At 33.9% G+C, this 15,006-nt stretch overlaps 1 non-coding gene across 1 annotated transcript; it reads right to left on the reverse strand.

Annotated features, from left to right (window-relative positions):
- Positions 1 to 14,374: 14,374 nt before the first annotated feature.
- Positions 14,375 to 14,481, reverse strand: LOC128286149 (small nucleolar RNA R71). Its single transcript, XR_008276694.1, has one exon. It is a non-coding gene; the product is annotated as a small nucleolar RNA R71 (small nucleolar RNA).
- Between the last annotated feature and the right edge of the window lie 525 nt (positions 14,482 to 15,006).

A 15,006-nucleotide genomic window follows, 5' to 3' on the forward strand; every position in this document is an offset into this window, starting at 1 on the left:
GAATGTATACGCATGATATTTGGCTTTGTGAAGGATCAATTGGATTGTACGAAGATATATGCACACATGTATATCATAACCTTATATGGGTTCTTTCAAGTATAAGACCCTGCAGAGTCTAAGGCTTAAACCTCATTTATGTGAGTAAGCTCCATGGCCATGGGCACACGCAAGATAAGACAGTCCGCTGGACTTATCTCATGTTTCAAGTTACAAAAAGTCACTGAGCTTATTCTCAAAGCTTCATGACAAAGTTATACGTGGAATTCTACTATGTGAAGTCCACGGAATAGTTCGCATATAAGAATCCATACCTATATGGATCCGCATGTATGAGTCTGTATTCATAGATTTTCTATTTGAATCCGTCTGTATGAAAGTCCACTAGATTATCCTATGAATCAAGCTATAGCAGTCTGCTGATCTTATATTCATATTTCAAGTTTTAAGAGTTCAAGGAGAATATCTTTCATAAGAGTCAATATAGACTATATTTCAAGCAAGAGATTGCACGGGCTTGTCCTTATGTTCAAGATACAAGAGTTCTTATAAATTATTTTTCTCAAGCCAAAATCTGCAGGGATCTTCTTTCATGTAAGAGTCCACCAAGGACTATCTTTACATTGAGAGTCCGCCATTAATAGTCCGCCATGACTATTCGTCGAACAAGAGTCTAGCATTGACTATCATTTACAAATGAGTTCGTGAGTATGAACCCGCATATATGAACTGTGATTATGATTCCGTATATAAAGGTTCGCAAGTATGGTCTGTAAGTATGTATTCGCCAAGCTCGAGTCCACGTATATAAGACTTTATGTGTAAATCCGCATGTAAAAATTCTCCAAGTGTGGATCTTCATGTATGAATTTTTTTGGAACAATCTATCGTACATTAATCCGCAATGATAGTAAGTTACTAAGGTTGTCACACCCTATATTTTATTTATTTATTTATGCTAGTTCATGACACAATGGATTAAATAGCCTAGTGGTTCAGTGTGTGAATTTATTCCAAGTGGTCCCAAGTTCAAACCCCCATAATCTCACTTTTTTAATTAAAATTTTGACAACTTAGGCTAGAGTGAACACCCTAGTCGTCCAACCCACATCTTTCCATACTTGGGAAGATTCCTTCCTTGATTACAAGGTCAACATTCATTTTTTCCTTCCTTACCTTGGTCGGCCATGCACCTAGACATATCCATTTCACTTCTTCTTTTTTTTCATTTTTCTCCCCTCCCCTCTCTTTGCCCCCCACCACCTTGCTCCTCCCATTTTCTCTCTTTTTTCTTCCATTTCACCACCTAAGTCACCCTTTTCTCCTTATTTCTCCTCCCCTCCACCACCACATAAGGCCATCGTACCTCCACCTCACCACCATCTCTCCTTCACCATCGTTGCATTGTCGTACCACCTCTGTACTGCCACCACCTACCACTATCGAAAATTCTCGATTTTCTTCTTTTCTCCTCCTCTTTTTGTAATTGATTTATTTAACCTTTCAATTTTGAGTTTTGTTCATAAAAATTTTATCCCACATTTTATTTTTTCTAAATTTTATTTTTATAATATGATTTTCTCCATTTAGTGACGAACCCTCCTCTCTAATCAATATTTCGTAGAAAGAGTTGAGTCATTTTCCTCTGTTACCACGTAAGTTTAGTCGACCCACTATTTTTGTTACACTCTTGTATATTATATACATACATACTTGATTAAGACAATGCTAACCATTTTGATTTATGGGTTTTCCTAAAGTGCAAACAAAAAATCTCAAATTCATACCCCCACTTGTAGAAGTGTATAAATAAATCGAAGGATTACATAAGTATCTCACCAAATTGAATAATTGAAGGATTATTTATTTTAGTAACCCATTCTAATACATGTGAATGGTTTTAACCTTAAAGGCTTGAGAATCAAACTTTTTCATTAGAAGTTGGAATTGGGATCATTGCGAATAGAATTGCAAAGGTGTGGGGATTTATTTTTGTTAACAATGGTCGATATCATATCTAATCAAGATAAATATATTATTTCAAATAATTAATTACTATTTAAATAATTATCTGAAAAGTATATTGGGCGAATACTTTAAGTGTTTGTATGGATTGGTAAAAATTCGTTAAAGGAGGATTTCAAGTAAGCTTTTCCAAAACTTCAGATCTGTGATGAAATATGGGATTGTGCGATTTTTCTGTTAAAAATATTGATATGTGATTTCCTTACACTCATGACATGTGATATATGGCGATTTGATAATATGTGTATTGTAAACATGATATTGCTATATTGATATTTTGATTCATATATGAGTATGAATATTTTGATTATGATTCACAAGTTAAGTATGCTATTGTTCTGCCTATGATTCACATGTTAAGCATGCCATAATTCTAATTATGATTCGCATGTTAAACATGCCACTGTGTTAAATCGAAAATAAATCTAATTCGCATGTAAAGCATGCCTACTGTAAAATATGTTATGTATGTCATACCACATGGATGGGGATAGGATAACATGTATGGAGGAAGTATCTGGCAATATATCTGTAATTTTTGGTGGCTTGACCACAATATTCTATATCTGATAGTATATCTGTAATTATCTGGTGGTTCGACCATAATATTCTATTTATAGCAGCTCGACTACACTATTTAGTGGCTTGTCCACAATATTGGTGTGTTATTGGATGGACAAATTCTAGGGAGCACATTATAGTGTGTAACAGAGATGGGTAGGAGTTTTCCGAAATATTTGGATTGATTTTGAAAAAAAAAAGTTGCATTGGCATCATCATTATGTATTTTAATAAATGTGATTCTATGAACTGAATATTGTATGAATATGATCAGCTTAAACTGATGTTGTTATATGTTAATTTCTGTTATTATGAATTGCAACCCACACTAGGCTTTTTAAACTTACCCCTTTTAGTTCTGACTTTAGATAATAATTGTCACATCCCGAAAACTAGGTTAATAGAAACTGGGTTAATGAACCAAGAGTAGTCACGTTTGAATTTTTTTATGACCTTAGCACATTTGATAATAAATAAATATCAATTATAGTGATTGAGTAGTAGTAGAGCTGTCCTTGATGATTTGAGTTTGAATCCCTTCCCTCTTGTTAATTTCTATTTGGTGCAAATTTGTTTTAAACCCTTAGGAAAGGTCATCCCATGTTTTTAAATATTTTATGTTAAAATGATTACAAGCAGTTAAGTGGTTAAGTGCTTAGTTAGTTTCCTATAGCTCTTAAGTTCAAGCCTCTTTATTAGCATCCTTTAATTAATTTTTTTTGTAATTTTTCTCATGTGCTATAAGTGTTCTCATCCAACTTAGCTTTCCATAAGGGGAGGGGAACATGATTACAATGAAACTAGACTAGGTTGACCACTTTTTGTCATCCAACCTCCCATTCTTCTTCTCTCATTGTTGCACCACCCTCCTCTCCTCCCCATTTTTCTCTCTTTTTCTCTTTTGTTTAAGCTCTCAGCTTTCCCTTTTTTCTTTTCTTTCACTTTTGCCTCCACCCTTTTTAGTTGTACACCACAAATATTTAACCATTGAACCACCACCCATCACCTCTCCCCTCTCATTGTTTCTCTACGAGCACCACCCTCCTCCATCGTGTCAACCACCGCGCACCATTATTAAATTCCTCTCATTTTCTTATTTTTTTCTCTTATCTTCTCTATTAAGAAACTGACCGAATCATTGTTCATCCATTCTCCTCGGCCGAACTGTTGCCCTTATTGCTAGACCATCAGTACTGTCGCTACCGTAGCATCACCGCCGGCATTGGAGGTCTTTTCCCTTTTCCTTTTCTTATTTTGAATGTTCATTATTTTTATTTTAATAATCAAAATTCTACATTAATCATTTCATTTGAACCCTAATTCAAAACTCTCTTTCTTCCTTGGTTTATCTTCGAATAAATCATCTTCTTAGATCATTCATTCTTCTTCGATTCGTGACACATTCAATTCATTGATCCTCCATTCCATTCATGTTAGAGTAAGTATAAAGGGTGTATAGAAATATTTTCTCATCTCTGTTTTTATTCTCTTGGCCGATTACTTTAGGGGGCCTTGGTGTTTTATTTCCTCAATAATTAATGTTTCATATATCTTATGTGTAGAAGGTCCGATCGACATCAATCCAAAAGATCGTTAATCATTGGGTTTTAATCGCTAACCCGAGAGATCTTTTAAAGGTAAGTGAAAATAATAATCAATTTATCATATTAAGACGATAGTCCTCACTCAAGATCATTTGTTACTCGTTTAAGTAATCTAATTGTAGATCCACGTGTGAGGGTTTTGAGAGACTTATTGCACATCATATCTAGGATCAGGTGTGGGTTTTAACACTAAATAAATTAATATTATGATTAAATCGATAAAAATGTTGTTATTAAAATAATTTTGTTTGATGGGGATACTATATGTATCTATAAAGTCAGATAAGTCATCCTTATGGATTTTTATCAAATAAGTGTTTTTTCCTAAACCGTTTGCTTGTGAAAAGTATGTTGTGTGATATTGATGTTCACTAATAATGTGAAAAATATGTACATCTCATTCTCATGTTATGTGATTATATGGTATATGTGATATTCATATGAAAATAAGATGTGAAATTTTGGTACCTTGAGTACGTATATGATTTGCATGTTAAACATGCTTACATGATTTCGAGTGTTTTGACCATATCACATTCATGGGGTGGGATATGTAAAAGGTGGAAGTATATGGCAGTTTATCTGCATTAATGTGACACTGTTCACAATTTGATTATTGGAAACACAAAAATTTACACACTTTTTCATACTCTTTTTTAACTTAAATTCATGCGAATTCGATTAAATTCTTGTTGAAAAATAATTAATTTTTATAAAATAATTAAAGTGCACTTAAAATATGAACATGTTGAAATTTATTTAATTTTATAATTATTTTTTATGAATTTTGGTTATTTTCGACACATTTGCACAAAGGGCGAAAAATGGCTCGGCAGACACTGCCAAAACCACAAAATCGAGAAGAAATTTGAAGTATAGAGATGAATTAATTTCCAGCCTAAGACGGTCCAATTATGTGTATTAATTCATAATATAATTAATTTTAATTTATACCCAATTTAATTTGGGCTAAATAAATTATTATTAATTAATTATGGAAAAAGTGGTCCAGTTGAACCGAATCGATTGAACTGAACCGGCCAAGGATTGGGCAGCCCAAAACCATCCATATGCCGACCCAAATCAGCTTATTAGCTGATTAATTAAGCATGAAGAGAAGCCCTTGAAGACTTGTCAAAGTTGCATTTAAGCCCCTCCACAATTGGTGGCTTTATGGATTTGCCCGAAGCCATATTTAGCAAAGTTGAAGCCACCAACTTTGCCACATAGATGGTCGGCCAAGGGGTGGCTCTTTGGCTGCTATTTTTAGTAAATTTTAGCTGCTAGATTCAGCTATGAAAACCCCCTTGGCTGATCATTCAAAGCTCACCTCAATTCATTCACATCTCTTCTCTCCTCTCACACTTTCTCCTTTCATTTTTCCATTTCAAGTCCCTTGCTCTTGTGCCGATTTCTCCCCTTGGGAAAGGGTTATTCTTCAGCTATTTTGGGGCAACATTGAAGTATTCATAGCAGCCTTGATCGGTGAGGACAACAAAGAACGAAGACGGAGCAACCTAGTCAAGCCACGAAAAATCATCGGATTTGATTCTTGTTCCCTATCTCTTTAATTTTTGTTGTTGTTATGATGAACATATCTTGAATATTTATGTTGTTAGAATGGTTAATTTAATCATTTTAGCTTGAATTTAATTCGTGTTGGTTTGATTGCATTTCATCTGCTTAAATTATTAAAATTGTGTTTATGCTGTTATAGGCCTCGGTAAAATGCTTGATTAAGTAAAATCATGCCTAAGTTATTCTTGCATTATAATTGTGAGGTAGCTAATGAATTAATTATTTAAATGGATTGAAATTGTAATTAATGGACGCAATACTTAATCAGTGCATGTTTATTCTTCTAAGGTAGCTGAAGGTTAAATTAGCAATGTATCTGGCGATACATTTGCCTTGCATAACTTGCAAGATTATTGTGATTAAACTGCTTCAAGGTAGGGATACCTTGTTACCTCACATAGTCTTTTATGTGCTTATTAGATTTAATTAATCAGTTGAATTGACATAGGGATATGCAAGAGATTAGTTCAATTTAATGAATATGTATGTGCCATAACATGTTTGCTTATTAAAATCTGTTTAATCGTTTGAATTAAATAGGTTCATAAGTTAGCAAATTACCGAGTTACGGTGAATTTATTCGTAATAAGATAAGCATGAGTTTAATAATTCTAAGTTAAAGAAATGTAATTAAATCAACAGAATTATGTCATCTTGATTAAATCATATTTTGAAATCGTGCATTAGAACTTTTTTTTTTAGTTTAAAATCTTATTTTTCTTAATCACCCTTTTCAAAAAAAAAATATTTTTCTTCACCAAAGTGTTTTAAATTGCATTCATAAACAATCCTTTTCACAGTCCCTGTGGGTACGATAACTCGACATTTACTTGTCACTTTATTACTTGTTGCGATTGTGTACACTTGCACATTTCCGTCATTCCAATTATATGGCAGTTTATTTGCGACTTTGATGGCTTGTCCACGATTTTGTTTACATGGCAGTTTATCTGCATTACTGTGACACTATTCACAACTTGGTGTGTTGGTTGGACGAGTTTTGGGAAAACTATTTTAGTATGTAACAGAGATGGGTAGGACCGTTTTCCTAAAACTTCATTATTTTAGAAATTATGCATTGACATGATCATGCATGATATGCTTATGAAATATTGAGATATGTGATTTTATAACTTTGTATCATATATGTTTTATATTGTGAATAAGTTTGTGTTAATCTCACGTTGGGCATAAAAAGCTCACCCCATTAGTGTTTCAATCTCTCAGGTAACACCCAAACACTTGGATTTAGCATTCAGTGGAGCCTCTCAGAAAATTTTACATCATGGATATTTATTGGATTTTTAACTATTTAGATTTTGGGTTGTGATTTTGTGGACTTTTGGACATTGGACTTTACCTTTATTTATGGTTTGTCATTTATATTTTTATGACATTAAAACTATCATGCATGCATGTAAAATTATGAGATTTTAAGTGTTTTTGATAATATCATTTTCTAAATTAATTATATTTTGTTAAATTTGAAACAAAATAATAATTAAATAAATTTTCTAAATAGTTTTATGAAAATCCGCTGCAAGTTTCTTTATTATTTTATAATTATAATATAAGATCATTCATTTTAAATGTTTTCAAACAACATTACAAATAAATGATGCTTTTCTTTTAAAATAAATATATTTTACTAAGTATTTTTGAAGAAAAAAATTTGTCAATCTTAGATATCTTTTTATGTTTTCAAATTCAAACCTCTATTTTTCAAATAAACAAATAATTTTGCACGTCATTAATGTAATTTCTGAGATTTAGGCATAACATCTAGGTCGGGTTTGGGATGTTACAATAATCAAGGATAGGATGGGCTCAACTTATGGATATGCTCTTGGTCGTTTTCAGAAAAAACTTATATATTTGGTACTTGATATACTTTGGGGTGTGGTATTATTTGTGGACTTTAGTTTGAGACTTTCTTTTGGATCTTAGATTTTTTTTGGTTTTTGGTTGGTTTTGCATGATGAACAATTTAAACTATCAGTTATGGGTTTTATGAATAATAATTAAATGATGATTTTTTCACAATGATATTAATCCAACACAACAATAAGGTTTTCAAACACAATACTTTGATTTTTAAAACTCAACACTACTTATATCTTTAAACTGAAATTTTACAAGATATATCAAATCTATGTTTTTCAAAATGATGAACTAGTCTAGTTATGATATTTTCCGCTGCGACATTTATTTCAAATATGATGATTTCTGAAAAACATCAATACTTGAGTTTTTCTAATATAGACGATTTCGATAAAATCTTTCAAAAAGAAATTATAGACGATATTTGGCTTTTCTTTAAGTGAAACGAAATGACCCTTTAAAAATAGGGATGATTATTGAGAGAAAATAGTTAAATGGTTTTCTATGCCATCAACATGGTCAATGTGATCTTCAAGATTTGATCATAACGTCTAGGCTGGGTTTAGGGGGTTACAAAGGTAATTTGCTTATGTTTTGCTAGCAAGGGAGGTAATAATCCGTCTTGTATAAAACCATTGCAAATGGGTAAATGAAATCATTCCACATTGTAGCCTATAGCACGAGCCATAGAAATGGAGGGTTGTGATAATGCAGAGTATACAAATTTTCAAGTTGAGCCAACGTAAGGAATGAAAAAAGTAGGCCAAGAAGATGTGCAAACTATACTTTTGCAAGAGATGTCAAATAGGAGATTAAACCATGAAGATCTACCTTATAAATTCATAAACAGTATATTATATTAGTAACTCACTAAGTTCATTCGAAATTACTTAGTTTTTGTTATATTTTCCAAGTATAATGGTTTATATAATGAGTTGAAGAGGGAGCAAGCTAGAATTCATACAAGCTTAGGTGAACTTGTGTTCTTAGCTATAACATGCATATAGTGGAGTGGCCTAAAAGCTGAGCCTCAGGTTCAAAATTTTTTTGTAACTAAGTATGAACCATAATATTTTATTTACAACGAGGAGAAAATGATTCAAAATATTAAAGCTACTTTTGTTATTTTTTCATAGGTCCACTTGTGAAGATTTTTTTTTTAAAACTAGAAATTTGTAATTGTATTTCCATTTAGCAGGACAATAAATTAAACATGATAAGATGTTATTGACAATATGTGAACTAAGTTAAGTATGATTAAAGAAGGCAGTGTTTGTTGTTTTAGTCATGTTAGTTTTACAATTTAGTTGTAAATTGTTCATAGTTTGTTTCGGAGAAGGTGTGACATTTTGTATCCAGACTTGTCGATCGGGTCAGGTATAGAGTGTTATACGAAGTACATGAATCTCTTCTGGATTTTTAATAATTATTTATGTCTTAAGTCTCTTCAAGAGCATCCACCTCTACCACATGACCATTTTGATTTATTACTTTCTTTTACGAGAATTTCCATTTTTAAAACCAATCATCTACCAAGTTTTAGTCATGCATTACTTTCATTTATTCTAAAAGGTTGTCCTACTAGGACTTAATAACCTTAGCTGGTATATGACACTTGGTCATTCTCATAAAGTTAGTAAATACATCTAGTAGTTAACTTGCAGCAAAGTGAATTATCTTTTGAACTTCTAGTTCAAATTAATTTCTATGAAGATGTAACACCCAACACCTGACTTAGAAGTCGATCAAATGCAAATTGTCACATTCATTGCCAAGGCAAATCAAAAAAAATATAAAAACGACCATCGAAGCTAAGTTTAGAACAAGCATTAAAAAAATCAATTAATAGATAGTTGATCTGCAGTAATTCGGTGTAGCATATTAAACTAGTTTTCGAATTAAAGGATCTTGAATACAAGCATTTTAGTTATGTTTTAGTTAAGTTTTCTTAGTTTTTATTTACATTAAATAAAGTGTTCAAATTAAGTCTTTTATTGACCTTAGGTATAACACCTTAAACTCGGCCTAGAAGTTTAGACCGAATCTTAGGGGTTACATTGATCACCGAAATTATCGTAGAAAAATTTTATTAAACATATTGTCTCAATTCCCACTGCCACATTTTAAGTTTGACAAACCGAAAACAATTTAACATTGGCTTTCAAACAAAAGAATTACAGTTAAGCTTAATATATAAATGAAATAAAATGTACGAGCGGTAGTTTCCAAGCAGAACTTGTACCACAGTTTTTATAAAATCATACAGATCAAAATGGTAAACCAAACGAAAGCTAAAAAGGTAATCGATAAATTATTTTAAACAGAGACTGTCTAAGACCTCCGCATACCAAGTCCAGCTATGGAAATCGAGCGTACCTGCAAGGGGAAACACTAAGGGGGTGAGCTACAAAAGCTCAGTGTAAGTTTAAAACGAGACTTAAAGTAGAATTACATAACTCAATTCTAGATCGCAACCTATTTACAGACACTCACAGAGTCAGAAAGCATACTTAGAACCAACATCCCAACAAAACGTAACAACTTAAGCACACCAAGTCATACACAGTCAGATAATCTTGCACCCACATCACTCAAACAGATGCGTATGAAATGCAGTCAAGTAAAAAGACCCACCCATCCAGCCAACACACCTCTCCGTCCCTCGATCACACCCCATAAGAGCCAATTAAGCTCATCCAATCAGAACACACCACGTAGGACCTCGAAAGGCCCATCCAACCCTACACACCATGTATGTGGACTAAGCCACTCAGATATTCATACGCAGCAGAGCTGGTGTATATGCAGTTCAATATAATGCGGTAGTTCACTGTATAGTCATGATGCAGTTTAAACTGGCAGATCAGATAATGGTATGTAGCAAAGCTGACATACGTGCGGTGCAATGCGATAAATCATTGTACAAAAAAGCTTGCAGTTAAATGCCAGATCAGAACAGAAACAGTCTTCCTTCTCTTCACAACCAAACTAAAAATACTTAATGCAAGTGCATGTATGCATTCAAACCCACAGAAATAATGAAAACGTCAATAAACAATTAGACAAGCAAATATATACACACACACACACCTAGCAGACTAGACTCAGAGTCAAACATCTCACACCTCAGTCGCAAATAACACATAAGCCGAAGCCTAGATCAGAAATCTTAGCCATGCTTGCTAAAGTTTAGCGATGGCCGAAACACACATAGACACATTCTTAGATAAAAAACATATACAGAACCAAATAAGTGACTTAGAATCACATGGCCGTATATTCCGGCCGTGTGGGAAAAGCTAGGCCGTATGGGGGTCAAAATGCCCATGTGGAGGAAGGCACACACCCATTTGGAAGAGGTACACACGCGTGTGAAACAAGGACAAAACCGTGTGAACAGGCCGTGTAACTCACTGTCCAATTGTGCTAAAATAGAGTACAAGGTAGACACGACCGTGTGAGAGTCTCATATGCCCGTGTGCCTACTAGACACAACCGTGTGTCCAAAACACACGTCCACTTTGGATTCCTAAATCCCTAAATTAGCCACACGGTCGTGTGGCACCAAAACACTAAATCTCTAATTCCCAAACACATATTCCCGTGTGCCCAAGGGACACGGTCGTGTGTAGATAGACAAAAATTCCCAAATCGGCCACACGGCCGTGTGGCACCAAATTTTGCCCAAAAACCCTAATTCCTAAATACACGCAACCGTATGAATCAGCATACTCCCGTGTGGCCACCCGTGTGGTCCAAAACCACCCTAAAATAGCCTCAAAAAATGTTCTTTCACCCACGAATCACTTCCTAGCCCTCGATAGTTCGAAATTATACCAAATCATACATATTTTAAGCATAAAACAACAATACCACATCGTAAATAATCGATTTGCGAACATACACATAAAATGCTGACTTTCATGGAGTCAAAACGAGAATTCAAAAATACATTAGAAATATAAGGAGCCCACACCTGATTCGTAATCTGATATGCCCAGACACTGACTCGATAATGGAGGAGTGAAATTCCTGAAATTAGCCAGCAAAACCGTTTTTTGAGAATTAATTAAAAGAAAAAGAGAATAAATAAATAAATAAATTATATATTTTAAATTAAAACAAAACAAACAAAACAGAATAAAAATATTCCTCCAAAAAGTACACACAAGGAGTTGAACCCAAAACCCAGAGACAAATTAACACACAACAAACCACCAGACCAGCAAGCCTATTCTGCCACTTAAACATGCAACTAAACACAATAGCACACCTCTCTCTCTGACCCTAGCCACAAAGCTCAAAACTTCTAGCCCCAAAATTCAGGGTGTTACATTAGGGGCTGAATGAGGCTTAAGGGTGAGCTAATGCACTTTGATAGTGTATAGGAGACCATTAGAAAATGTACTAAACGAATGTTAGTAGCTATGTTGCAACACGGATGACTCAATGTCGCAACATAGGGAATAGAATGGAGAAAGTTTAAGTTTTCCTTCAATGCCACGACATGGGCTAAGGGTGTCATGGCATACCTCTCAAGGAAGAGTATACTGTTACCTTTATCGTGACACAGGTCCTGGTGTGTCGCAACATCAACTCTATGACAAAAATTGCAACAGCCCGTTTTCAGTGAAATCAGAACAATGGTTTCGGGACCACAAATCTGAGTCAGAAAGAAAATTTATTTTAATATTATTGCATGGTCTAAATTATGATAGGAAAGACATATGAAAATTTCGTTACAAAAATTTTATCGATTACATGTTTAATTATATAAATGATCAAATTGCATAAAATGCAAAAGTTGAATTCCAGTAGCTAGAGGGATTAAATAGCTATGGAATTCAAAATTTGAGGTCCTTATAAGGCAAATAAACCATTAAGAGAAGTTAGTAGATATTTATAATGACTCACCCATGGAAATTCAAGAAAAGAAAAGGACTAAATTGGAAATTGAAATAATTAAAGATGATAAAAATCTAATATCATCTTATTTCATCATCTTCCCCAATTTTCTTTTATGGAAACCCTAGCTAAGAGAAAAGACATTAAGCAAGCTTAATTAGGTAAGCAACCTTGTCCCGTTTTTAGTAATTTTTACATTTTCAAGATCGTAATAACTTAATCTATCTATTTTTGGGATCAATTTGGAAAGTTATCAAATTTTTAAAATTTTACCATGGATGAGTATGCTAAAAATTTGAAATTTATGGTAGAAAATGAAAAGCTGTTGATATATAAACAACTTCTGTAAAGAGAATTTTTATGAAATTATTATTTAGGGACTAAATTGTAAAGTGATAAGCCATAAGAGTAACATGTTTTTAATCCAATTCTTGATGTGTTTTTGGATGATTTATTATGTAAATTAGTGAATTTGATGCTCCTATTCCTTTAAATTCATGTTTCTATACTTAGGTGAGTATAGGGGAGCAAAAGAAGCGAAAAACAAGCCAAAATTGGGTAAAAAGAGTTGTTTCTAGGATCCACACGGCCTGGGCATTTCCACACGGGTTGGCAACACACCCATGTAAGCCACACAGGATAACCACACGCCCATGTGCTAGCCCGTGTCAATTTCACACTTGCTTCCCTGTTACGCGAAAAAACCAAAATTTTTGGGTTTTTGAGCATTCTAAAGTTTATAAATACATATTAGAAGAGAACGAAAGGGGGACACGGAGAGTAGAATGTAGAAAAGATGCGAAGAATGGCAACTTATTCAACTCAGAAGCAGGATCTCCTTCAAGACTGAAGATCTCCATTCAATTTCTCTCGAAGTTTTTAGGTTTTTTATGTTTTGTTGTTTTCCTAATTTTGAGATGTTTTCCCCTAAAAGTATGAACTAAATTCCCTAGATACCTAGGGAGGATGAAACCTAAGACGGAACTTATTATTTGACTTTTCTGAATTACATGATAAATTTTTGTTCTTGATCTCAATTATGTGTTCTTATTTCATGATTTAATGTTTTCAGGATTTTAATTCATGATTGATGTGCTTATTCAGCGGAGCAAAAGTCCCTGTTTAATAGTAGATCTAACATAATTGAGTGGAGTGGCATGCAATCCTAGAAATAGGAAGACATAAATCCACCGGATTAGAGTCAAATCTAATAGGGGAATCCATAGATTGAGTTAATGCGACAATAGGTGTTTTAATTAGAAAGAGATTTCAATTAATCAACTTAGAGTCAGTTGTTTTTATTCTTGAAAAAGATATTAACATAAATTAGGGATTTCTACGGATCAAGACAAGTGAATAAATCATTTAATTCAGATTTAGAATAATAATAAGTGAAGTCCAGGTGGATTCTTTCCTAGGTATTGTCTCTCTCATCGGTTTTCTTCAATTATTTTCCTACTTTATTCTTTGTATCGTCTTAGTAATTAGGTTAGTTAAGATTAGGTTAAAATAAATCCCTTCAATTTATTCGACTAGATAATAAAAAGATAGTAACTACTAGTATTTTTAGTCTTCGTGGATACGATATTCCCGACTTACTATAGCTATACTACCATTCGATAGGTGCGCTTGCCTTTGTCGTATTTTAGTTAGTTCATGACATCATCAAGTTTTTGGTGCCGTTGCCGGGGATCAAACCTGGGTCACCCGCGTGACAGGCGGGAATACTCACCACTATACTACAACGAAGTTCTATCACTACATTGGATCAAATGACCGAAAAGTCCTTATTGAAGTATTTTCCACCGGTTAAGACAACTAAGTTGAGGAATGATGTCTCTTCCTTCATGCAAATGGATTTAGAGACCCTATATGATGTGTGAGAGAGGTATAAGGATTTATTGAGAAGGTGCCCTCACCATGGGTTACCTCTATGGTTACAGGGTCAAACTTTCTACAACAGTTTGAATCCCTCAACTAGGAAATTGATCGATGCAGCCACCGGTGGTACTCTAAATAACAAAACACTTGAAGCAGCTTATGAATTTATAGAGGAAATGTCACTAAATAATTATCAGTGGCAAGTCATGAAGGCGAAGCCCATAAAAGCAGCCGGTGTTTTAATCTAGATGCAGTCATCATGTTACCGAATCAGGTAGAACTCTTGAATAAAAAGATTGATGGTTTATATGGTTTTATGCAGGTACATCTGGTGATGCAGTGCGATACAAATGGAGGAGGGATGAACAATCCGAAATGCCTATCCTACAACCCTAGCACAGAGAACGAACAAGTCAACTATATCGACAATAATTCTAGACCTCAGAATAATCCGTATAGTAACACGTATAATTTTGGGGAAACTATCCCAATTTCTCTTGGGGTGGTTAAGGAAATCAAAGACCACAACCCCCTCCAGGCTTCCAACAACAACCTTACCCGAAAGAGAAGA

Source organism: Gossypium arboreum, chromosome 12 (assembly GCF_025698485.1).
Source record: "Gossypium arboreum isolate Shixiya-1 chromosome 12, ASM2569848v2, whole genome shotgun sequence".
NCBI classification, from domain to species: Eukaryota; Viridiplantae; Streptophyta; class Magnoliopsida; order Malvales; family Malvaceae; genus Gossypium; species Gossypium arboreum.